Source organism: Thalassophryne amazonica, chromosome 5 (assembly GCF_902500255.1).
Source record: "Thalassophryne amazonica chromosome 5, fThaAma1.1, whole genome shotgun sequence".
In the NCBI taxonomy this organism is placed as follows: Eukaryota; Metazoa; Chordata; class Actinopteri; order Batrachoidiformes; family Batrachoididae; genus Thalassophryne; species Thalassophryne amazonica.
The window spans coordinates 14,760,949-14,788,766 of NC_047107.1; the positions used below are offsets into that span (position 1 = coordinate 14,760,949).

The 27,818-nt window shown below is 39.9% G+C and overlaps 1 long non-coding RNA gene across 1 annotated transcript; it reads right to left on the reverse strand.

The window, feature by feature from the left end:
* On the reverse strand, positions 1–24,750 carry LOC117510125. The gene is made up of 3 exons (XR_004560625.1): positions 24,739–24,750; positions 10,992–10,995; positions 1–109 (listed from the first exon to the last, which is right to left on the reverse strand). It is a non-coding gene; the product is annotated as an uncharacterized LOC117510125 (long non-coding RNA).
* Between the last annotated feature and the right edge of the window lie 3,068 nt (positions 24,751–27,818).

Here is a 27,818-nt window from a genome sequence, read left to right on the forward strand (position 1 = left end):
AAAATTTGAACTGCTGAATATGCAATTATAACATAATTTGAGAAGGAAAGAGCAATCTTCTCATGTCTGATTCACATGAACAAAGCGCAGGGCTGTAGCGCAAAGCAGCCTAAACACATGTGAGCGTAGTTTAAATGCATCTCTAATACTGAATAGAACAGAAGGAATCACGATGACGTCACTCACCGGGGTGCTCCGGCCACACTGTTAGATAGAAAACTCTTGTTCAGCCACTGAATGTGCGTAACATTTGAGCATGTCACCATTCAAAGTGTGCACTTAGTGATCCATCAGATCAGACAGATCAGATCAGTGCCATAAAACCCATAAACACATCACATCCAGATGGATGACAATCCGTTTTAAAGATTTTCACTTTGCAAGCATTTAGTCTTGAGGATTGGATGTGGTTTAGCTCAGAATTGTGTCCAGTACAGGTGGGAGATGGGATCACATGAGCTCACACTGTGTTTGAACTTATCACATTAAAAACAAACCTCCCCTTCTGTATTTTTTTTGTCCTTTGTTTTCTCTGTGCAGCTCCACATTTAGGCGATAAGGTGTGACTGAAGTTATTATGAGAGCTGCAAACTAACGATAATCTGTTTTTTGGTTCATTCTTTTGAAATCAAATATAGTTTTGCAGACAAACGGATGAACACAAAGTGAAAAGTTGGACTCACTGGTGTCAAAATGACTGTAAGCCGCAGAAAAAATAAAACCAGCAAGAAGAAATGCAGCAACTGTCATGGTTTGACCCCCTCTGGGCTCCTGTTATGCTTTTGCTATCTGTCTGTGACCCTGCCCAGTGATTTTCAGTTTGGTTGTTTTCTTTTGCCTCATAGTTAGTGCTATTTTTGTTTTGTCTCTGCCCTTTATTTGCTTTATTGATTCTACTTTTCTGTTTCTTTTCAGTCACTGGATGTACTGTCTGTTTATATATTGTTGCCACATGTAGTTCTGTTCTAGTTTAGTCTCGATCTTTTTCCTTGTTGTACTATTTTGGTCTCATTTTATTTTCTAGTTTCTGTGACTGATTTCTTTGTTTCTGTTCACTTAGTTTCACTTTCCTGCACTCTCTTGCCCCAGCTTTCACTCTGCTTCTATTTAGTAAAGTTTCACTTTCCTGCACTCTCTTGCACCTGCTGGACTCATCTTTGTCATGTCCTCATCTTCTCCACACCTGACTCATTTAAGCCCTGTCTTTCATCTTCTTCACTGCTAGTTCGTTGTGCTCCATGCCTTGTGCGCCTGCCCTCATCCCAGCCCCCTTTTTTTTTTTTTGCTCTTTTTCACACCATAGTTTTGACTTAGATCTGGTTGCCTTTACTGTGTATGACCTTGCTTGTTTTTTGGACTCTGCTCTCGTCTCTGCCTGCCTACTCTGCCTCACTGTGTTTTTGAACATTGCTTGGTTTTGACTACGCCCCAGCCCAATGTCTGCCTGTTACCTTTGTATCGCTGCCTGCCCACCCGTGTACCGAACCACTGCTTTGCCTCCAGATAAAGCCTTTTGATAATTCCCTCATTTCTCTCTGTGGGTCTGCATTTGTGTCCTCCACCTTTTGTGCCCCTCATTCAAGAATCCTGACAGAGATGACTGTCCAGGAACTCGTGGTTCAGTTCTAGCTGATCTGGTGGCTTTCAGGTTGTTAAAATGTATGCACAAATACACACACAAATATATGTGTGTGTGTGTGTGTATACGAGGGTAGGCTGAAAAGTTCTAAGGCTCCCCATGGAGTAATGCATTAACTGCATTATAGTGAGCCTTAGAACTTTTCAGCCTACCCTCGTGTATATATACACACACACACACGTGTATGTATGTGTGTGTATGTATATATATATATATATATAAAATGGCTGAGTGGATCCTTGTCATTTGATTGTTGCTTTGTTTGTCACGTGACATGGATTATTTGCCCATTTTGAGCGCAGTTTGGTACCATTGCACTCTGCACCAGTGGTGGGCACAGATAACCAAAAAATTTACAGTACTTCGATAACAGATAATCAGATAACTGAAAGTTATCTTTTATAAAGCTAAACCACCCAAAAATGTATCGGAAACCAAGGGCGCAGGTTTGGTCTCAGCTTTGGTAGGGACAATACCACCCCCCTGCCCACCATCACCCCCTAACCCACTCATACCATTAGACGCACAAGTACAGCATAATACATAACATATGACGACATAATGCTGAATAATTTAACACTTTATTTACATTATTAAGTGTGTAGGCAGACAAAGAAATAGCTTAAATAGCAAACCCAAAATCACGAATCTATTCTATAGGCCCTACACCTGAGAGAACAAGACAACAAAAAAAATAGTTGTGGAGCTAACAAAAAAAAAACGTTTTTGCAACCAAGATGTATAATCTATTCTCTTCATCAATAATGCAGTTGTAGGTATCTGGCAACCTAATTTGCCAACAAAAAAAGGGGCTTTACAATGATATATAGGGTGTATTACGGTAAATGTAAGCCTGTGATGTCATAACGCAGAGGAAAAACACGGAAGTTTCACACTAGTGCGCCGCTGATTCTCATTACCGTAAGTTCTCATGTAAGCCCTCACTCTGAAAAATTTCAACACTGACAGCAAGTCAAGAACCCGTGCTTTCCAACAGTGTGCTATATGTTGCATATATTACGGTAAAGTGCGTTCGGTGACTTTTGAAACGAGGGAAAAGTATGAAAAAGAGAGCAAAAGTGACAGAAAAGTACAGACAGCAAACATAAATGTAGTAATTTTTGAGGAAAAGGCAGGGTGTTAGTGTCATTTGTGAAGATGTGTTTGTGTGGGTGTGCAGTTTATTTTAAGTGTGGCGCACAGCATTGTTCGCAAACCCCGCCCTTCTTGTTTTTCTGCACCGGAGCGGTGTCGCCAGATATGAAATATGAAACTATCGTACCAAAACCTCAAAAGTATCGTATTTTGGGAGAAATTATCGTACACAAACAAAACGCATACAACGTAGCTATTTTAGCTTTTTTTTTGTTTTATTTACAAAGAATTTTATGTCACATTTTTAAACAGTAATTATAGTAATGGGGAAACTATGGCACAAAAAGAACACAAATGCACTACCAGACTAGAAAGATTTTTTTTTTTTCTGTGAAGGGACACAAACGTGTTAATTACCAGACTAGAAAGAGTCGAATTCAACCTCGAGGTCGCTGTCGTCATCCGATGCTACTTGTGCAGATTTTGTTGAACACAGAAAAAAATGTTGACACTTCCATAAGGAACTTGAACTTTTTTTATTTTTCTTGTATATCTCTTTGCTCTTGTGTTTTGTTCGTTTGTTATTGCATTTGTTGAAATAAAGTTTCGAAAAAAAAAAAGATGTTGTTTGGGGAATCTTCCTGTCACGGTACAGATTGGATGGAACTCATTACTTTGTATGGAGAGGGGGCGGGCTTTCAAATGACTGTCCCGGTCGCCCAAAGCCAGCATTTGATGCCGCCTGAGTGCAACACCTGCAAAATGATTCTTGGGTGTCAGAGAGAGATGCGTGTTTGGGCAACCAACTGAAATTATCGTACATATTGGATTTTTTCCCATTATTGATCGTACATTTATTGATCGTACATTTATTGATCGTACATCGTACAGAGGGCAAAACTATCGTACAAATACGATAATTATCGTACATCTGGCAACACTGCACCGGAGCCACCCATCCTCTGCGCTCCGGGACCTCCCACTTTACAAATGAAGCACTGCCTGCCACGAGATGCGCTTTGTTTACGTCCACGTGAGAAGAACGTGAGCTAATGAAATTGCAACATGGGTAACCCTGTCACTCTGGCACGTCGAAAACACAAAACGTGACGACTAAAATTATAGTATCGAGTTCGCAAAAAAATAGTGAATGATTTTGTTATATAAAAAAATTTCTAAATATTGGTAGGGACTATTTTGCCATCCCAAAATATTGGTTGTGACTTGTCCCTATGGTCCATATGCAAACCTACGCCCCTGTCGGAAACTACAGATAACCCATAAATTCCAGTATTGTCTCTGGTACAGTTGCAGCTGATTTTAAGTTTTAAAGCCACGATCGCTTTTTGAAAAATCAAAGGCGACCACAGACCCAAACAAGTCAGCACTTTGTGCGCTCTGCCCCCTGCTGGAAACTCCTGTTTACTACACTGCTTCCAACACAAAAGCCGTTAATAGGAGCAGCGAAGCTCAAATCTTTACTCAATAGCAGGGTTGCCGTCAGGCGGACGTCTTGGAAAATAAAGCAATGCTGACTTATGGTTTGGTTTATAAATAAAATTAATACTGATAGAATAACTCCATTAATGTCAATTCTGTCATTTGTACAAAGTTAAAATCTAACATATATCTTTTAATGTTGAATAATGCACTAATTTTGAAATGATTTTTTTTTTTTTTTTTTTTAACAAACACAGACAGATGGCAAAGGATTCTGGGTAAAATGTGCCTCCGCTAACACTGATTGAATTTCAATTTCAATTTATTTTCATTTATATAGCGCCAAATCACAACAGAGTTGCCTCAAAGCGCTTCACACAGGTAAGGTCTAGCCTTACCAACCCCCAGAGCAACAGTGGTAAGGAAAAACTCCCTCTGAAGAAGAAACCTCAAGCAGACCAGACTCAAAGGGGTGACCCTCTGCTTGGGCCATGCTACAAACATAAATTACAGAACAATTCACAGACAAATATACAAGATTGGATGACTCATTTATTCTACGTAAACAACACCTTAATGTGAGGTGTTTCGTATGTTGGTGTTTACAGATAAATGTGCTTTTGTAAAATATGCCAGTTTTATTTGTAAAAAAAAAGAAGGCATTTTCGAGAACAAAAAAAAAAAAAAAGCAAAATTGTAATTAGATAACTATCTGATATAACTGGGGTCATAATAAATAGAACACTACCAACTACTGGTGCCAGGCATTCAGTACTTAAGCTGGGTTTACACTGTGCGAGTTTTGGCCCTTTTTCAGCTGATTTTTCATTCGTGTGAGAATTTTTTTGGATTGCACCGTGTTTCAGGTTAATTGTGCATCCTGCATCATTTAGTATACATGGAGTAACAAGCTGCATTTAACATCTCACGACCACCTCTTGATTGCCAATCGTATGGTCAGATGAAAATCAAACCTGTTTGATATTCTCATCGCCGTCGTGAGGGTATCCCGCTGCTGAAGTGCTACAAGTGTCCAACCTCTCTCACTGAGCCTGTGCAAACACCGCAGAGAGCATAAACAGTGATCATCTCTTTAGGAGAGCAGCTTCAGTTTTCTTTTTTACCCTTATTCTTCAACTCATGTAAAGTCTTGTAATGTGTTTTTTTTTTTTTTTTTTTCACTTTGATGTCTCCCATTGAGAGTTTTTGTAAAAAATAAGAAATGTAAATTAAGTTTAGAAAAAAAGAAGCTTCTGTTTACATTTTGCTTCTGGAAACATGAGTCCGACGTGGTTTTTGAATGTGCAAAGTGTGTGTGAGAACATAAATCATGCGCTCAGAAGTTTTACACCGTGCGGTTTTGTCCTACAGTTTGAGCCTGAACCGAGTACAGTAATTAAAAATATCAGCCCAGCTTCAGGGCGAATACTGCCATGAACACTACTGGCCAGTAGATGGCAGTAGAAACTGTGAAACCTTGCCAAAACAAAATTCCAGATAATCCGTGTCTGCTACATTTAAGATGCATGGAATTTAATAAATGCAAACACAATAACAATGTCTATCAATCAATCAATCAATTTTTTTTATATAGCGCCAAATCACAACAAACAGTTGCCCCAAGGCGCTTTATATTGTAAGGCAAGGCCATACAATAATTATGTAAAACCCCAACGGTCAAAACGACCCCCTGTGAGCAAGCACTTGGCTACAGTGGGAAGGAAAAACTCCCTTTTAACAGGAAGAAACCTCCAGCAGAACCAGGCTCAGGGAGGGGCAGTCTTCTGCTGGGACTGGTTGGGGCTGAGGGAGAGAACCAGGAAAAAGACATGCTGTGGAGGGGAGCAGAGATCGATCACTAATGATTAAATGCAGAGTGGTGCATACAGAGCAAAAAGAGAAAGAAACAGTGCATCATGGGAACCCCCCAGCAGTCTACGTCTATAGCAGCATAACTAAGGGATGGTTCAGGGTCACCTGATCCAGCCCTAACTATAAGCTTTAGCAAAAAGGAAAGTTTTAAGCCTAATCTTAAAAGTAGAGAGGGTGTCTGTCTCCCTGATCTGAATTGGGAGCTGGTTCCACAGGAGAGGAGCCTGAAAGCTGAAGGCTCTGCCTCCCATTCTACTCTTACAAACCCTAGGAACTACAAGTAAGCCTGCAGTCTGAGAGCGAAGCGCTCTATTGGGGTGATATGGTACTACGAGGTCCCTAAGATAAGATGGGACCTGATTATTCAAAACCTTATAAGTAAGAAGAAGAATTTTAAATTCTATTCTAGAATTCACAGGAAGCCAATGAAGAGAGGCCAATATGGGTGAGATATGCTCTCTCCTTCTAGTCCCCGTCAGTACTCTAGCTGCAGCATTTTGAATTAACTGAAGGCTTTTTAGGGAACTTTTAGGACAACCTGATAATAATGAATTACAATAGTCCAGCCTAGAGGAAATAAATGCATGAATTAGTTTTTCAGCATCACTCTGAGACAAGACCTTTCTGATTTTAGAGATATTGCGTAAATGCAAAAAAGCAGTCCTACATATTTGTTTAATATGCGCTTTGAATGACATATCCTGATCAAAAATGACTCCAAGATTTCTCACAGTATTACTAGAGGTCAGGGTAATGCCATCCACAGTAAGGATCTGGTTAGACACCATGTTTCTAAGATTTGTGGGGCCAAGTACAATAACTTCAGTTTTATCTGAGTTTAAAAGCAGGAAATTAGAGGTCATCCATGTCTTTATGTCTGTAAGACAATCCTGCAGTTTAGCTAATTGGTGTGTGTTGTCTGGCTTCATGGATAGATAAAGCTGGGTATCATCTGCGTAACAATGAAAATTTAAGCAATACCGTCTAATAATACTGCCTAAGGGAAGCATATATAAAGTGAATAAAATTGGTCCTAGCACAGAACCTTGTGGAACTCCATAATTAACTTTAGTCTGTGAAGAAGATTCCCCATTTACATGAACAAATTGTAATCTATTAGACAAATATGATTCAAACCACCGCAGCGCAGTGCCTTTAATACCTATGGCATGCTCTAATCTCTGTAATAAAATTTTATGGTCAACAGTATCAAAAGCAGCACTGAGGTCTAACAGAACAAGCACAGAGATGAGTCCACTGTCCGAGGCCATAAGAAGATCATTTGTAACCTTCACTAATGCTGTTTCTGTACTATGATGAATTCTAAAACCTGACTGAAACTCTTCAAATAGACCATTCCTCTGCAGATGATCAGTTAGCTGTTTTACAACTACCCTTTCAAGAATTTTTGAGAGAAAAGGAAGGTTGGAGATTGGCCTATAATTAGCTAAGATAACTGGGTCAAGTGATGGCTTTTTAAGTAATGGTTTAATTACTGCCACCTTAAAAGCCTGTGGTACATAGCCAACTAACAAAGATAGATTGATCATATTTAAGATCGAAGCATTAAATAATGGTAGGGCTTCCTTGAGCAGCCTGGTAGGAATGGGGTCTAATAAACATGTTGATGGTTTGGATGAAGTAACTAATGAAAATAACTCAGACTATAAACCCAGAGAATATATTCACGAGAGTTTTAGGCACAAGAGTTTAATGCTGTTGTCCATGTGGAGCCTGATCAGTGTCTCAAATGCATTTCTCCTGTCGTGAACATACTCGGATTACCCTATCCTACCCATAATGCACTGGGCACAGCATCTCCACACTAAAACCTTAAAAATTAGCGCATTACTTTAAAACTAAAACATATATCTGATATGTTCACTTTATAAAACTTCAGACATGTTGTTAATTTAAATAACTTGTCCAAAATTAGTTTGGTTAAAATTTGAACCATAAGTTAAAAATGTATGCCTCTGGATGACTTGGGTGATATTGCCAGCGTATCAGTATGGCTTTAAAAGAAATGAGGATTTTTTTTTTTCTGTTTTTTTTTTTTTTGGTGACCAGTTCTCCCTTACCTGCAGAAGATAGAGTGGTTTCTTCTGGAAGCAGCTCTTCTCTGTCTGTAGAGGGTAGAACTATACACATCGGCTACAAAACATTTAACAGGTAGGTGCTCAACTGATTTAAAATTTTGTAAGTGTTTGTAGCTGTTCAGCTTTGTTTAGCACATTAATGGTCTAAAACGTACACTATGTAAAAAATTTTTATTTTTGTTTTGTTCCTGGGTACACAGTGTGTTTTCCTAACCTGTTATGCCTTAAATAAATAGAAAATAGCTGTTATTCCACAGAAACTTTGCTTCTGTGATCAGGACAATGATATTTTGAAATTTGTCTGTTTTCAAGAATATTCTCGATTCACCTTCACTACAACTGAGTAGTCTTCTAGAATATTCTTTAACTGCTTGAACTGTCCAGAATTTTCTAGAAGTTTCCAGAATTATCTAGAAATTTCAAGAAACTTTTAGAACTTTCTAGAATGTTAAAAAAATAAAATCAAAGTTTGTGCTGAATGTAGTCATTTTTCCATAGACTTTAGACATAAGCAGTTGAAATATAACACTTAGAAGCCAGGAACAAAAATTGTGTTACATAGTGTTATCAGCACAACAACAACACAAGTGAGACGACAATTTGAATGAGCTAACTGACAGTGCTAAATCTTGTAACGCACACAAAATCCACTCCACTGTAAGCCGTCTGGATGCATGAAGAGCTGTTCAGATGAAAAGCTGATGTGATTTTTGGCTGGACTGAAGAACTACACAAGGTCTTTTTTAAATGGAAATCAGAAGTCAATGCACAGAGTCACTGGACTATGTCACACTTTTGACTTTAGCAGCAGTGGAACACCAAAATGTAAGTCCCTTTTCTGTTGTTTAGAAATGAATAAAATATCAAATGACAAGGATCTATTTTAGCCATTATATAAAACAAATAATTAATGTTTTTACATTCTTTCAATGGAATGAGCTTTCACCTCATGAAATATTCATACCATTGAACTCATAAATATTCATTATTTGTTCATTCATTTATTCATCTTCAACCGCTTTTCCGGGTTCGGGCCGCGGGGGCAACAGCTCCAGCAGAAGACCCCAGACTTCCCTTTCCCATACCACATTGATCATCCCCGGAATGGGGGATCTCGAGGCGTTCCCAGGCCAGCATGGAGATATAATCTCTCCACCTCGTCCTGGGTCTTCCCCGGGGTCTCCTCCCAGATGGACGTGCCTGGAACACCTCCCTTGGGAGACGCACAGGAGGCATCCTTACCAGATGCCCGAACCACCTCAGCTGTGTCCTTTCAACATGATGGAGCAGTGACTCTACTCCGAGCTCCCCATGAATGACTGACTGACTGAACTTCTCACCTTATCTCTAAGGGAGACACCAGCCACCCTCCTGAGGAAGCCCATTTCGGCTGTTTGTACACGCGATCTAGTTCTTTCGGTCATGACCCAACACTCATGACCATAGGTGAGAGTAGGAACGAAGATTGACCAGTAGATCGAGAGCTTCGCCTTTTGGGTCAGCTCCCTTTTCATCACAACAGTACGGTAGAGCTAATGCAATACCGCCCCTTCTGCACCGATTCTTCGGCCAATCTTAGGCTCCATCATCCCCTCACTCGTGAAAAAGACCCCGAGGTACTTGAACTCCTTCACTTGGGGCAAGGCAGTATTCCCTACCCGGAGTAGGCAATCCATCGGTTTCCTGCTGAGAACCATAACCTCAGATTTAGAGGTGCTGATCTTCATCCCAGCCGCTTCACACTCGACTGCGAATCGATCTAGTGAGTGTTGGAGGTCACCGGCCGATGAAGCCAACAGGACCAATGTCAATTTTATTTATATAGCACATTTACAACAACAACAGCTGCCCAAAGTGCTTCACAGTAAAAACAATATCAAAAACCATACCACAAAAACAGAGCATTACAATTCCAAAATATACGAAAACACGTAAAACCAGACACACAGCTTAAATTGTATTAAAAGCCAAAGCATAAAATGAGTCTTAAGAACAGATTTAAAAGACTGTAGAGATGGAGCAGCTCTGATGTGCAAAGGCAAACTGTTCCAACGTTTAGGTGCAGCCACCGATAAAGCCTGATCACCTCGAGTTTTTATCGAGATCTGGGCACATTTAATAAAAGCTGGCTTTCTGACCTCACTGATCTGACCGGAACATAAGGAGTCAAAAGCTCAGAGAGGTATTCGGGAGCCAAACCATTTAAACACTTGAACACAAGCAGCAGGATCTTAAAATCAATCCTAAATGTGACTGGGAGCCAGTGGAGCAAGGCTAACACAGGGGTGATGTGCTCTCGCTTCCTCATCCCTGTGAGCAGTCGTGCAGCAGCGTTCTGAACCTGCTGCAGACGCTTTAGAGATGACTGGTCCAGTCCACAGTAGATTGAGTTACAATAATCTAGACAAGATGTTATAAACAAATAAATAACTCACTCAAAATCACACGCTGGGAGGTAAGCCTTCACTTTTCTCAAGATTCTGAATTGGAAGAAACTGGCCTTTACCACAGAATTAATTTGCTTGTCCATTTTGAAGGAGCTGTCAAAAATGACCCCCAAATTTCTTACAGAATCACACAGGAAGACAAAAGACCAAGCACATCATATGAACCAGATGACCATGCAGGGCCAAAACCAACTATTTCAGTTTTATTGTCATTGACCACATCATCTGCAAAAAGCAGGGATGAGACCCTGAGCCCACCAAACTGGAAACCCTCCTCCCCCGACTACGCCTTGATATCCTGGCCATGAATATCACAAAGAAGATTGATGACAAGGCGAAGCCCTTGCGGGGGCCAACCTTCACCGCAAATGAGTCCAACTTTCTGCCGAGCACCCAAACACAGCTCTTGCTTTGTGAGTACAGAGATTGGATGGCCCTGAGAAGGGACCCCCTCACTCCATACTCCCACAGCACCTCCCACAGTATATCCCGGGGTACCCGATCATACTCCTTCTCCAAGTCCACAAAACACATGTAGACTGGATGCGCATACTCCCTGGCACCCTCCAGGATCCTTGCGAGAGTAAAGAGCTGGTCAGTTGTTCCATGACCAGGACGGAACCCGCATTGTTCCTCTTCAATCAGAGGTTCAACTATCAGCTGAACCCTCCTTTCCAGCACCCTGGAGTACCAGGGAGGCTTTACCGGGGAAGCTGAGTAGTGTGATGCCCCTGTAGTTGGCACACACTCTCTGGTCCCCCTTTTTAAATATGGGGACCACCACCCCAGTTTGCCACTCCTTAGGCACGGTCCCAGACCTCAAAGCAATGTTGAAGAGACATCTCATCCAAGACAATCCAGCCACACCCAGAGCCTTCAGCATTTCTGGATGGATCTCATCAACCCCTGGGGCCTTGCCACTGCGGAGTTGTTTGACTACCTCAGTGACTTCCACCAGGGAAATTGATGAAAATCCTCCATCAGCTTCCAGCTCTGCCCCTACTATAGAGGGCTCTCCGATCTGATGCAGGAGTTCCTCAAACTGTTTCTTGCAGTGACGGATTACATCCTCAGTTGAGGTCAAGAGTCCCATCCTTACTGTAGACAGCTTGGATGGTTCCCCATTTTCCCCTCCTGAGGTCCTTCACGGTCCACCAGAAGCACCTTGGTGCCAACTGAAAGTCCTCCTCTGTGGTTGCTACAAACTCCTCCCACACCCGCTGCTTTGCCTCCCCCACAGCAAAGGCTGCTTTCCTTCGGGCCTGTTGGTACCATGCACTGCCTCTGGAGTCCTCTGAGATAACATATCCCGAAAGGACTCCTTCCTCAGTTGGACGGCTTCTCTGACCACCGGTGTCCACCATGGTGTTCGAGGGTTGCCGCCCCTTGAAGCACCTAAGACCTTCAGGCCACAGCTCCTGCTGCAACTTCAGCAATGGAAGCTTTGAACATTGCCCATTCTGGTTTAATGCCCACAACCTCCACAGGAATGCTAGAGAAGCTCTGCTGGAGGTGTGAGTTGAAGATCTGTCGGACAGTGGGCTCTTCCAGATGTTCGCAGTTCACCCGCACCATCCGTTTGGGCTTACTAGGTCTGTCCAAAGTCCTCCCCCACCCTCTGATCCAACTCACCACCAGTTGGTGATCAGCTGACAGCTCTGCCCCTCTCTTCACCGGAGTGTCCAGAACATGCGGCCTCAAATCAGATGATACAATCACAAAATTGATCATTGATGTTCAGCCTAGGGTGCTCTGGTACCATGTACACTTATAAGCATCCTTATGTTCAAACATGGTGTTCATTATAGACAGTCCGTGACTAGCAAAGAAGTCCAATAACAAATGACCATTCAGTTTAGATCAGGGAGGCCGTTCTTCCCAATCACACCTCTCTAGGTGTCTATGTCATTGCCAACGTGTGCGTTGAAGTCCCCCAGCAGAACAATGGAGTCCCCCACCGGAGCCCCATACAGGACTCCATTCAGGGACTCCAATAAGGCCGAATACACTAAAATGCTGTTCGGTGCATACGCACAAACAACAGTCAGTTTTCCCCCTGCCACCCGAAGACCCGACCCTCTCGTCTACTGGAGTAAACTCCAATGTAGCGGCGCTTAGCTGGAGACTCGTGAGTACAGATCAGCAGATTTTCTCAGCGTAATGGGATGGAAAAATCACCTTAAAAAGCCTGGGGTTCAGGGATGCTTGGGCGTGTGTCCCCGCTGAGGCTTTTGCATTATGAGCTTATAAAGGGTCTTCTTTGTTAGTCTAAATAAATATACCAAAATTTGAAGTCCAGAGTTAAGAAGAGAGCATCTCTGCAGTTCAAAATGTGAGGAAAGTCTTTCCAAAAATGCCACCAATTTAAGGTTGAAGCTGCAGAGGAGACCTTCATCTGGTTATAAATGTGCTGAGAGCTCAGCTCACCGGTGACCTCTGCAAACTCACACCTGCTGCTACGTTTATAAATAAAACAAAGGCTCTTTAAACAGTAATTATTTTATTATTTGAAAAAAATAAATGTCCAAGGGTCATTATCATGTTAATCAAGAAATCATCTCACCTGAAACAACAACAACAGATGTGTTACGTGAGACAGATTTCTAAAGAATTTGTTTGTTTTGTTTTGTTTTTTGGAAACTATTTTAATTACAAGTTATTTAATGTACTCAACAAAAATATAAATGCAACACTTTTGGTTTTGCTCCCATTTTGTATGAGATGAACTCAAAGATCTAAAACTTTTTCCACATACACAATATCACCATTTCCCTCAAATATTGTTCACAAACCAGTCTAAATCTGTGATAGTGAGCACTTCTCCTTTGAAGTGCTCACTATCCACAATAGTCTAATATGCCTTAGACTGTCCACAATAAAAGGCCACTCTGAAAGGTGCAGTTTTGTTTTATTGGGGGGGATACCAGTCAGTATCTGGTGTGACCACCATTTGCCTCATGCAGTGCAACACATCTCCTTCGCATAGAGTTGATCAGGTTGTCAATTGTGGCCTGTGGAATGTTGGTCCACTCCTCTTCAATGGCTGTGCGAAGTTGCTGGATATTGGCAGGAACTGGTACACGCTGTCGTATACGCCGGTCCAGAGCATCCCAAACATGCTCAATGGGTGACATGTCCGGTGAGTATGCCGGCCATGCAAGAACTGGGACATTTTCAGCTTCCAAGAATTGTGTACAGATCCTTGCAACATGGCACAACAATGGGCCTCAAGATCTCATCATGGTATCTCTGTGCATTCAAAATGCCATCAATAAAATGCACCTGTGTTCTTCATCCATAACAGACGCCTGCCCATACCATAACCCCACCGCCACCATGGGCCACTCGATCCACAACATTGACATCAGAGAACCGCTCACCCACACGACGCCACACACGCTGTCTGCCATCTGCCCTGAACAGTGTGAACCGGGATTCATCCATGAAGAGAACACCTCTCCAACGTGCCAAATGCCAGCGAATGTGAGCATTTGCCCACTCAAGTCGGCTACAACGACGAACTGGAGTCAGGTCGAGACCCCGATGAGGACGTTGAGCATGCAGATGAGCTTCCCTGAGATGGTTTCTGACAATTTGTGCAGAAATTCTTTGGTTATGCAAACCGATTGTTTCAGCAGCTGTCCGAGTGGCTGGTCTCAGATGATCTTGGAGGTGAACATGCTGGATGTGGAGGTCCTGGGCTGGTGTGGTTACACGTGGTCTGCGGTTGTGAGGCTGGTTGGATGTACTGCCAAATTCTCTGAAACGCCTTTGGAGACGGCTTATGGTAGAGAAATGAACATTCAATACACGAGCAACAGCTCTGGTTGACATTCCTGCTGTCAGCATGCCAATTGTACGCTCCCTCAAATCTTGCGACATCTGTGGCATTGTGCTGTGTGATAAAACTGCACCTTTCAGAGTGGCCTTTTATTGTGGGCAGTCTAAGGCACACCTGTGCACTAATCATGGTGTCTAATCAGCATCTTGATATGGCACACCTGTGAGGTGGGATGGATTATCTCAGCAAAGGAGAAGTGCTCACTATCACAGATTTAGACTGGTTTGTGAACAATATTTGAGGGAAATGGTGATTTTGTGTATGTGGAAAAAGTTTTAGATCTTTGAGTTCATCTCATACAAAATGGGAGCAAAACCAAAAGTGCTGCGTTTATATTTTTGTTGAGTGTATATATATATATATATATATATATATATATATATATATATATATATATATATATATATATATATATATACTGTAAAATTGTTATGGATGGGTTGATATTGTGTTTGTGGATCTTGTGTTTTGTTTTTTTTTTTGTGGGGGAAGTCATGTGATCCACACAGGTTTATATAATCAATGTACGGCTGTATAGAATTAAAGCAGCAGGTTTTTTTTTTTGGGTCAAAGAGTAACCTTTGGCTTGTTGTTTTTCCTCCATCATTTTTTTCAACCTTGCACGCACACACAGAACTGCTGCATTTAATGTCTCTGTAACACAAGTGACCTGCAGCCTGACGCGCGGCCAGTATTGTGCCGGATTCGGCACCCCTGCCGTGAAATGCACCCCTTTCACGGGAACGCGCATTTGAACCTCGTCACCTTTAAACTCACATTTAACAGCACAAATACGAGGTCTGTTAGAAAAGTATCTGAACTTTTTATTTTTTCAAAAACCTGATGGATTTGAATCATGAGCCAACCTTGAACCTTTGTGTGCATGCGTGAGTTTTTTCACGCCTGTCGATTGCGTCATTTGCATGTAAGCAGTCTTTGTGTGCGGATGGGTGTTGTCTCTCGTCATTTTTTAGTTGCAAGGAAATGGCGGAACGACTGGAGCAGCGCGACTGCATCAAATTTTGCCAGAAACTGGGCGACAGCCAGGTGGAAACCATTCGGATGACTAAGATGGCTTTTGGTGATGATCCTATGGGCATCCCACAGATTAAGGAGCGGTGCAACCCGTTTAAAGACGTCCGCACAACGGTGGAGAGCGAGCCGCGCTCCGGTCGGCCATCAACATGCTGAAATGACCAGATCATTTCCAAGGTGAACGCTGTGGTGATGCGGAACCGTCGTGTGACTATCCGAGAAATTGTGGAAGAGGTGGACATCAGAACCTTTTCGGCACATTCCACTGTGACAGAAGATTTGGCCATGAAAAGAGTTGCAGCAAAATTCTTCGGCACGAAGCTGATGGCGGAAAAAAAGTGCCTCAGTGTTGAAGCCTCACAGGACATGTTGTGACATGTCCAGTTCCTCCACCATTTGAAAGATTCAGACGGCTTTCAGTGGCTTTTCAGTCGTGTGACTATCTGAGAAATTGTGGACGAGGTGAGCATGTCACAACATGTCCTGTGAGGCTTCAACACGGTGGTGCTTTTGCTGCGCCATCAGCTTCGTGCCGAAGCCATCAGCATGAATTTCGCTGCCACACCTTTTCATGACCAAATCTTCTGTCACAGTGGAATGTGCCGAAAAAGTGCTGATGTCCACCTCTTCCGCAATTTCTCGGATAGTCACACGACGGTCCTGCATCACCACAGCGTTCACTTTGGAATGATCCGGTCATTTCAGCGCGTTGATGGCCCATTTCTCTCAAATATTGTTCACAAATCTGTTAGTGAGCACTTCTCCTTTGTCAAGATCATCCATCCAACCTCACAGGTGTGGCAGATCAAAATGCTGATTAGACAGCATGATTATTACACATTTGGGAATCAATCCCACAGCCTTCTGGCTGTGAGGTAACAGCCGTAACCACAAAGCCACATGCTGCCCATAAATGAATACTCCTATAGTAAACTGTTTTATTTTCTATATGTATTGCAGTTTTATTATATATAATTATGGGTCCAAGCCAAAAGTGCTGGAGCTCTCTTGAAATTTGCGGTATTATTATTATTATTATTATTATTATTATTATTATTATTATTATTATTATTATTATTATTATTATTATTATTATTATTATCTATTACCTATTAGTATCTGCATTGTGAATATACTCCCAAAATACCCCCCAAATTTTTCGCCATTTCCCACTCAGTGTAATTTGAATGATATTTTCCCTAGTGAAACAAATTTGCTACAATTAGTTATAATTATTTTGCCAAATACAAAGAAAAACTCACTAACTGTACTATATAAGGAATGTAAACACTTTGAGTTAAAACACTACAACACTATGATATTAAAAGACAATACTAAAATAAATATTTTAGCAATATAATTTAAGCAAATAAACTTAATTGTGATTTAAACACTATGCATACCCAGAACATAAAGAACACAACAACAGCATTAAAATAAATTCCAGCAATTTAATGAAATTAAGGTAATAAAGTATTTATTGTATTAAAAACGGCATTCTAAACATGATCATATTCATTCACGTTCTACGAGGTCTGTCAATAAAGTATAGGTCCTTTTTATTTTTTTCAAAAACTATATGGATTTCATTCATATGTTTTTACGTCAGACATGCTTGAACCCTCGTGCGCATGCGTGAGTTTTTCCACGCCTGTCGGTGACGTCATTCGCCTGTGAGCACTCCTTGTGGGAGGAGTCATCCAGCCCCTCGTCGGAATTCCTTTGTCTGAGAAGTTGCTGAGAGACTGGCGCTTTGTTTGATCAAAATGTTTTCTAAACCTGTGAGACACATCGAAGTGGACACGGTTCGAAAAATTAAGCTGGTTTTCAATGAAAATTTTAACGGCTGATGAGAGATTTTGAGGCGATACTGTCACTTTAAGGACTTCCCACGGAGCGAGACGTTGCGCAGCGCTCTCAGGTGCCGTCGTCAGCCTGTTTCAAGCTGAAAACCTCCACATTTCAGGCTCTATTGATCCAGGATGTCGTGAGAGAACAGAGAAGTTTCAGAAGAAGTCGGTTTCAGCATTTTATCCGGATATTCCACTGTTAAAGGAGATTTTTTTTAATGAAAGACGTACGGACGGGTCCGCGCGTCGGCTCGCAGCCGCCGCGACGCTCCGCCACAGGAAAAACACCTCTGTTGGAAGCCTTAAGGACAAGTTGAAACATGTCCAGCTGTTAAACAATTTCTCATATACTCACTCCACTGAAAGCCATCAAAAGCCGCCTGGATTTTACAAATGGTTATCAACACGGAGGTGTTTTTCCTGTGCCGCCGCGCCGCGTCGGCTGCATCCCGACACGCGGACCCGTCCGCACGTCTTTCATTAAAAAAATCTCCTTTAACAGTGGAATATCCAGATAAAATGCTGAAACCGACTTCTTCTGAAACTTCTCTGTTCTCTCACGACATCCTGGATCAATAGAGCCTGAAATGTGGAGGTTTTCAGCTTGAAACAGGCTGATGACGGCACCTGGGAGTGCTGCACGACGTCTTGCACCGTGGGAAGTCCTTAAAGCGACAGTATCACCTCAAAATCTCTCATCAGCCGTTAAAATTTTCACTGAAAACCAGCTTCATTTTTTGAACCGTGTCCACTTCGATGTGTCTCACAGGTTTAGAAAAAATTTAGATCAAACAAAGTGCCAGTCTCTCAGCAACTTCTCAGACAAAGGAATTCCGACGAGGGGCTGGACGACTCCTCCCACAAGGAGTGCTCACAGGCGAATGACGTCACCGACAGGCGTGGAAAAACTCACGCATGCGCACGAGGGTTCAAGCATGTCTGACGTAAAAACATATGAATGAAATCCATATAGTTTTTGAAAAAATAAAAAGGACCTATACTTTATTGACAGCCCTCGTATAGCCACTTAGTCCACTCAAGGGTCACAGGGGGGCTGAAGCTTATCCCAGCAGTCATGGAGCAAGTGATAGGCCTCACCCTACAGTACAGTGTACCATAGGGTACACACACACACACACACACACACACACACACACACACACACACACACACACACACACACACACACACACACACACACACACACACACACACACACACACACACACTCAATGTCAACTGCAATATTAAAATGTTTGAACAATTACCTAAGAAACCTAAATGTATAAACTGTTTATTTTATTTGAAACACCACTTGTCTTGTAATTATAACACCACTTTAAACATGATAAGAAATACAATATTAAAATAAATATTTAAGCAGAAACATTAAAAAGTTAACAAATAAACTGTCTTGTAATTATAACACCACTATAAATATGATTAGAAATACAATATTAAAATAAATATTTAAGCAACAACATAAAAAGTTAACAAATAAACTGTCTTGTAATTATAACACCACTGTAAATATGATTAGAAATACAGTATTAAAATAAATAAATATTTAAGCAATAATAAAAAACTTAAACTGTTTTGTAATTATAACACCACTGTAAATATGATCAGAAATACAATATTAAAATAAATATTTAAGCAACAACATAAAAATCTAACAAATAAACTGTCTTGTAATTATAACAACATTGTACAAATGATTAGAAATACAATATTAAAATAAATATTTAAGGAATAATAAAAAACTTAAACTGTTTTGTAATTATAACACCACTTTAAACGTGATTAGAAATACAAGATTAAAATAAATATTTAAGCAATAACATAAAAAAGTTAAATAAACTGTCTTGTTATAATACCACTGCACATAAGAAACACAATATTAAAATAAGTATTTAAGCCATTATATGAAAACCTAAAAAATATTGCAGTTGCAATAAACCCACTATAAAGAATATTAAAATCTATATATGTTATCAATAAAAAAAACTAACAATCACTAACAATTGATTAAATGTTGCAGTCACGTGACCACTCCCCATCACCAAGTTAGCATTAAGCTGTTTGCATCAGCACGTAAGTTACGTGCTGATGCAAACAGCTTAATGCTAACTTTAACACTGAAAAAGCCATAGACATGCTAACGCGTTAGCATCGGTCCTGTTTTTAAGTTATAAAATACATCTATTAACTGTTTCAGAAGACCATAACAGGTCAGTTTAACATAAAAATATTAAATATTACTCACAGACATATGCTCTTCAGGGTTTTAGCGAGGACAAATTAGGTTAAAGCGAAATAAAACAATCAATCCACGAATTGTAGTTCGAAGCACTGCTTCGATCTTCAAATCACTGCTTCGATTGGTTCACGGTTCAAAAGCAAAGACGCGCTGCAGAAAAGTTGATTACAGACCCACTGCAGGTCTGTAATCAATGAGAAATGATCATTTTTCCTGACAAACACCCCCCAAGTGCGCAACTGCAAAAAAGCCTACCGGTCATGCCTCATGACAAATCGGCCTGACTTTGTTGCAGTCACTAGTAATCAGTGGTGTCTCTGGGTGAAAACATGACTTTTTTCGTGTGTGTGTTTTGTGTTTTGTAACGAGTAATGGCATGGCGAATAGAAAATGTATCGGAGCAGAAGTATGCAATTAAGGTCGGAAATGTAGTGAAGTAAAAGTGAAAGTAAGCTGAATTAAAAAAAAAAAACAAGTACGTACTTACGTACAGTAGTGAAGTATTTTTACTTTGTTGCTATACAACACTGGTTTTTGGGGGGGTTGGGCTTGAAGGGGGTCTCGCCCGGGGAGTAATTCATTGTAGAACCACCACTGCTCTCCCCTTCCCCGCCAATAAATCTGTTTCTGTGTAACTAGTTAGACAGAAAATATATTTCACACACTTCCAAAAATACATGTTCTTTTCACTTTTGTGTTGTATTTGGAAATTAAGTAACATGGAATGAAAACCATTGTTTTGTGTACATTTTTGTGACAATAATAATAATAATAATTCTGATGATGATTAGGATACTCTGAATAAACTAATATATTATATACAGACATAATACATATACAGACAACTGGGAATTGACACTAATTTCAACAGGGTCCTCAAACGATTCATGCTGCATCTTCATTCATAATGTCAGTGAATAAAATTAAAATCATTTTAACAAACACTAAAACAAACACCGTCATGTGTGATGAAACGTCATAGAATAAATATAATACAGACGCTTCGTTCCGACTAAACAAAAGCAGCCAATTAGAGCTCGTAAATATGAACATATTCTCTTCACTCCCACATATCTGGAGACAACGTGACATAGAATAAGAATCATACTGATTTGTGTACGTTTTTTTCGGCGCAACTTGTGTATCTGTGTGGTTAAATGTGAGTTTAGGTTCAAATGCGCGTGCCCGCGAAGGGGGTGCATTTCAAGGCAGGGGTGTTGAATCCGGCACAACACCTGTTCAGCATCTGTCTGCAGAACTGAGCAGCAGGGATGAGTGTGTGTGTGAACTCTGCCCTCTAGAGGCGGAATATGTGTACTACCTGTTCACTGAGGAAAGAACTAAATAAATACTGGAACTGAGTTGGTGGTTCCATTCCGAGTTATAATGAGTAGTCCACCCAGAACCAGAACGCAATAAGTAATTAAGATGAGAATGATGTAATTATTGTGTAAAAACTGCAAAAATGATGACAAAGATCAATTTCACAAGTCTCAAAAATTACATGTTTCAATTCTGGATAAAAAAAAATGGTCTAAATTATTGTTTGGTCAAATTGGATTAAAAAAAGGTGGAATATAATGAATGTTTGGTCTGCAAAGGTCAATCCAGTGTTCAACGTCCGCTGGATTCTACAACAGAAGACGTATAATTTCACCAAATAACACGAAATGAAGCAGAATAGATGGTGGAAAATATATGAACATGCTTGGAGCATCTTTAAATTTTGACCTCTGTGTGATCCTTCATTGATCCCAACCTGACTGTAGACGTCCTTCACTTTTTTTGTTTGTGTTAAGACATAAAAATGACATGAAGATGACACCAAATTTTCAGCTGGACAAAGAACTCTGACGTCTGATTGGTGTTTTGGTTTCTAATCTGTTTTTGTTTGTTTCAATTTTTCCATTTGTATCTGGTGTTTTTATTGTTGTGAACACGTAATTCTTGAACCTCACAGTTCTACGTGAATAAAACATGGCTAAATGATGTTAATGGTGATCTTGTAGACTTGGATGGTTACGATCTGTTCTCGGTTAATAGGCAGACGAGAAGGGGCGGAGGTGTTGCGCTGTATGTAAGGTCAAACTACAATTGCAAACTTGTTAAGAATATGTCATTTGCAGTTGACAACATTATGGAGTGTGTTACCGTCGAAATTACATCTACAAATTCCAACAATATGGTTGTTAGCTGTATTTACAGAGCTCCTGGAGCAAATATCGACACTTTCGAGGATATAGTGATGGGAACACATAATAAAATTAATAGCAACAAGCATTTATTTATCTGTGGAGACTATCCTCATAATCATCCACAAACCACCTCATTTATAAACTCTTTATATTGTTTGGGGCTGTATCCATCTATTATTCATCCAAGTAGAATAACTGTGAATTCAACAACTCTCATTGATAACATTTTAACTAACATTACATTAGGTAATCTTAGTGGGGGACTACTATTAAGTGATATTAGTGATCACTTGCCAGTTTTCGCTGTTTATGGATCGCTGCGTATGGGTAACCCCCGCTGTGATACTAGAACCTTGACTAGAAAATTAACACCTGTAGTTATTGATAATTTAAGAGTGGAACTAACACTTCAGAACTGGAATGAAGTCTATAGTGACAATATTGACAAATCATATGATACTTTTGTCTCCATTGTTTCAAGGTTATATGATAAACATTGTCCTCTTGTTGAAAAAATTCATAGAAATCAGTACAGTAACAAACCATGGATAACTAAGGGTCTTCAGAATGCATGTAAAAAGAAAAATTTATTGTATAAACAATTTATAAAATTAAGAACTAAGGAAGCTGAAAGCAAATATAAAACATATAAGAATAAATTAATAAACAGTATGAGACTTAGTAAGAATAGGTATTACAGTGAGTTACTTGAAAAAAAATAGAACCAATATTAAAAAATACTTGGAATATCATAAATGAGATGATAAAAAAGTATAAAATTGCTAGGGATTATCCTCCATTTTTTATTCAGATAATAACACCGTGGTTGATGCAAATAAATCTAATGCTGATCATTTTAATGAATACTTTGTTAATGTGGGGAATAATCTTGCAAGTAGTATTGATTCTTCGAGTAATAATTCTTGGATTAACAATAATACATTCAATAAACCTTTGTCAATGTTTATTGGTGGAACCGACGAAAAAGAAATAATTGATTTGGTTCATAATTCTAAAAGAAAGAAATCGACTGACTATAATAATCTGGATATGGCTTTATTGAAAATAACTATTGATTGTATAGTAAAACCTTTCAACCGCATTTGCAATATGTCATTAAGTACTGGTAAATTTCCCTCTCAAATGAAAATAGCTAAAGTAATACCCTTGTTTAAAACCAGTGACAAACATGTTTTTTGTAATTATAGACCTATTTCACTCCTACCACAATTTTCCAAAATTCTAGAAAAATATTTGCTAAGAGATTGCATGACTATTTATCAAAGCATGAGATACTTTGTGATGAGCAATATGGATTCAGAAAATCTCAGACTACATCACTGGCATTGGTGGATTTTGTTGAAAATACAGTGACGGCAATTGATAGAAAACAATATACAGTTGGCATTTTCTTTGATCTACAGAAAGCGCTTGACACGGTGAATCATGCAATATTACTAACTAAATTACAAAAATATGGGATCAGAGGTCTTGCATATGACTGGAAAAAAAGTTATTTACAGGGAAGATTTGAATATGTTCAGTTCAATAACACTGACTCTGTACTTCGGGAAGTTATTTGTGGAGTGCTGCAGGGCTCTGTGCTTGGTCCCTTGTTGTTTATTTTATATATTAATGATATAGGTTGGGTGTCGCAATCACTAAAGTGTATTTTATTTGCAGATGATACAACTGTTTTCTGTAGTGGTGATAATCTAGAACAGCTTCTGGACATGCTGGAGAATGAGTTGAAAAAGTTTAAGGCTTGGTTTGATGCTAAAAAATTGTCACTCCACCTTGGGAAAACTAAATGTATTATATTTGAAAATAAACAAGTACCTAAATGTAGAAACCTTACTATAAACAATATGGAAATAGAATTAGTAGCAGAGAACAAATTCCTAGGTGTTATAATTGATAACAAACTCAGCTGGAAATCACATATAAATTATATCAAATTGAAAATGTCAAAATCCATTACCATTTTGTATAAAACTAAAGACATACTTTCACAAAAAGGGTTACTTACTTTATATCACTCCTTGATAACTCCATACATGACATATTGTGTAGAGATGTGGGGAAACACTTACAAATCAAATACTAATCAAATATTTCTTTAACAAAAATGAGCTATAAGAATTATCTGCAATAAACATTACCGTGAACCAACGCATTCTCTATTTGTGTCTACAAATTTATTAAAATTCAGAGATTTGGTGGATTACATCACAATTTAACCTTTGTTTAAAGCAAAAAGCCAAGCCTTACCGAGACATGTCCAGAATCTGTTCAGATTGAGGGAATCCGGTTACAGTTTATGAGGTTGTGCAATTTTTAAGAAACCACCAGTAAGAACAAATGCCAAGGGTTTTTGTGCGTCTGTGATTGGGGTGAAGAAGTGGAATGAATGCCCAACAGAGATTAGAATGTGTGGCACTTTAGTATTTTTCAAGAGATTATTTAAAAAGAATACTATAACAAAGTATTACAGTGAAGAAAATATGATTTGAATTATAGGTATTGCTTAATTATGGACAAATATATGCATACATGTGTGGACATGTATGTATCATCACTCATTCAGGTGTATGTAGGTATGTGTATATATGTAGATATGGTGTTCACTTGATATGTTTCTGATGATGGGATGTGAGTTTGTGTTGTGTTAAATGTGTTTGGAGCATGGCCCAAGCAGAGGGTCACCCCTTAGTCTGGTCTGCTTGAGGTTTCTTCCTCAATACACGGAGGGAGTTTTTCCTTACCACTGTCGCCTGTATGTTTGTATGTATATAAGGGGTGGGTGTTTATAAGCTTTGCTTCTGCTCACCCCCTTTTGGTCACACGTCACTGTGGAATTGTCTTGTGTATCAGTTTTTTGTTATTGTTGAGTCTGTGTGCCAAATAAATTCATTCATTTATTCATTCAATAAAATAATAATTATTCATGTTGTTTCAGGATCACTGATGGATTTCTATTTTATTTTCAGATGGTCTCTGAAGCCGTCGCTGCCTTCGAGGAGATGCTGACAGGAAATCAGCACACAGCTCCTCCTCCTGCACCTCCTCTCCCTGCAGTTTGTTCTCTCCTGCATGGAGGTCAAAGGTCACTATGAGCTGCATATTGAGTTGGTGCCCAACAACAAAAAGAGGAAGAAACAGTCAGATCACACATGTATGTTCAAATCCCTCTCATGAGACCTTTCTTTCTTGTCTTTTTTCTCTTTCTTTTCTTGTATTTTTTCCAGGCAGGAGGAGAAGAGGGAGGACAAAGAGGAGGTCTATGGATGTGGTGAGGGAGGACATGCAGGTGTTTGGTGTGACAGAGGAAGATGCAGAGGACAGGGTGAGATGGAGACTGATGATCTGGTGTGGTGACCCCGAACAGGAGCAGCCGAAAGAAGAAGACATCAAACTGATCACATGCTGCTGTAGGCGGGGTTTAATGGGCTTGTAGCCCCCAAATAACTTCAGTCACCTGACCGTAACCCCACCAAAAAAAGCTCACCAGACAGAGTTCTTTGATGAAAGGTTGTTTGTGACCATCATGCTTCTCTGCACACAGCTGCAGTGCATGAGAGGACGTTGTTTTTAGTCCTGAGTGAGAACAAATGAACTCAGAGTTTTGATCCCATTTAGACCCAAACTCTGTGTCATGATTGACGGCCAGCAAAGAACAAAGTGGTTTGATTTGGAGGACAATTGGTTAAAAGTCGAGGTCACAGGCCAAGTTGAAATGTTGGATATTAATTGCAGCACAAAAACATGTTCTGGTCAGTTTTCTGATCTATGATGCGTTCACAGCTGCTGGGGAATTTGTCCATCATTCTGCATTATGTGTCTTCGCTGTTGATGACTAAAGGTCGAATCCCATCATCCAACATAATGCTCAAGGTTTGAATAAAAACCTCATTCTGACAGTGTTTTCAGTAACGTTTAATTTAAAGTTCTTCAAGGTGAAAATATTTTCCTTTCAGATGTTCTTCCCTCTAGACAAATCAGCATTGTCCCTGAACTAAACACAATTTATCATCTGCAGTCAAACTTTAGTACCTGGAGCTGCTTCTCTCTGTCAACAGAATGTTTTATTCACAGCAAACAGTTACACTTTTCATTGTCACTTCAATTTTTCCTCAATAAACTGGATTCATACAGTGATTGTACAAATTACTGTGATGTTCACAAGTACAACACAGTTTTTGTTTTTTTAATCTTGGTTCATTGTTGGCTTTCTCCAAGATCCTTGTGAAAACCTGTTTTTGGCCTTGTTTGGTTGGTTTGTTCTGTTTTCTTGTTTTGTGGGTCTTTGATGGTCGCTCTTGTGGTTCCGTGTATGCAGCCTTCAGGCCTCTGAGATCTGGACCTGCCCTTACAGACGGGCTGAGTTGTTGTCCAGCAGCAAGTCCAGTGTGGAATTGTGATGCCGACAGAACAAGAAGGAAATCCTGCAGGAAATCCAAGAGACAATAAGCATGTTGGTGTCAAATATCAAGGCAAAAATATAGAAATAAATCAGGTTTTTCCCCCAATTCATCAGGTCCAGTGTGATCTGTCCATTTTCTGCACCTGCTTTTTTTTCCAATAGTGGAGCAGCTTAACTAAAATTACCATAACAATTGCGCATTCTGTGATAAAAGCATCAAATTTGGCACACATTTTCTAAATTAACTAATTTTCAGATATGGAGCCATCCTAGAGTTGACCTCTAATGAGCTACAACACAGGGGTCAAAATTTCAAATTGCTCCAATCATGTTGAAACTATACCACATTATTTGTCTGATCATAAAGATTACAAAAAGGTATAGTTTGGACTATCTATGACTGAATGTTCTGGAGTTATGGGGTAAAAACAGCAAAAATGGTGACAAAGGTCAGTTTCATTTTGTACAGGGGTCAAAAGTTAAAGTTTGATGCAAATTATAGGTTGAAATAAAAGGATTAAAAAAATGTAATAGTTTTGACGGTGTTGAATGCTTGGTCTCCAAAGTAAAGGTCAAACAGGTTTGATGTCCATTGGATTCTATGACATGTGACACGTTACCCCATAACATGATAACTAAGCATGACAGATGGTGAAAACTATTCCTTCTTAAAATGCTATTAAATTTTTTTGCTATGCCGCTCCACTACAAACTATTTCAGGATTTTAAAAGGATAATGAAGATGTTTATCTTCAGTGAAAAAAGTCTGTGCTGCCTTTCCACCATGAAGAGCAGTTTGAAGTATCAAACACATATTTACATTCCTGTCATCAAGCTCAGGAGTTTCCTTGAAAAGAAAACCACCTTCTCTGCAACCAGCTTGAGAAACACAACAGAGCGTTCAACACACAACTGAGACAATGAATGAGACCTCATGACGTCGTCATTTCTTGTCATAAATTAGAAGACATTTAATGTCCCAGCAGACAGTGAGTTCAGACCAAAAGCAGCACAGAAACATCACTTTTAAAAAGAGTAAAAACTGGTTTATTTTAAAGAAGCCAAGAAGGAGAGATGGACACAGGGAGGAGGACAATCAACAGCAAGTGGACAGACGGAGCTGAGGACGAGTGGACTGTGACATGACGTAGCGATGAGAGGGGACACGGTGATGGTGAGACAGATGGACGAGGTGGACGGTGTGTTTTGTGGAGCTGCAGACTGACTGGACGGACGCTTGAATGACCCTGAAGACTGAGGACAACACAGGGACAAAGGAAGACAACACAAGGAAAAAAGACGTGAAGTTTGTATGAACACGTTTATGGTCAAATAAGCAAAAAATCCTTGTCTACACAGCTGTTGTAATTACAAGCAGATCCAAATTCCCAAGCAGATCTTCCGGTCCCAGCTGAGCGAAGGAAAATGGTCCAGAGGAGGGCTGTCGGTCGTCTACAAATACATGCAGTCATTTTCAAAGGATGTCACAATGAGTCATGACCTTTTGGGGAGGTGATGGTCTAGTGGTTAAGGCGTTGGGCTTGACACCAGAAAATCACTAAGGGCCCTTGGGCAAGGTCTTTAATCCCCTATTGCTCCCAGTGTGTAGTGAGCGCCTTGTA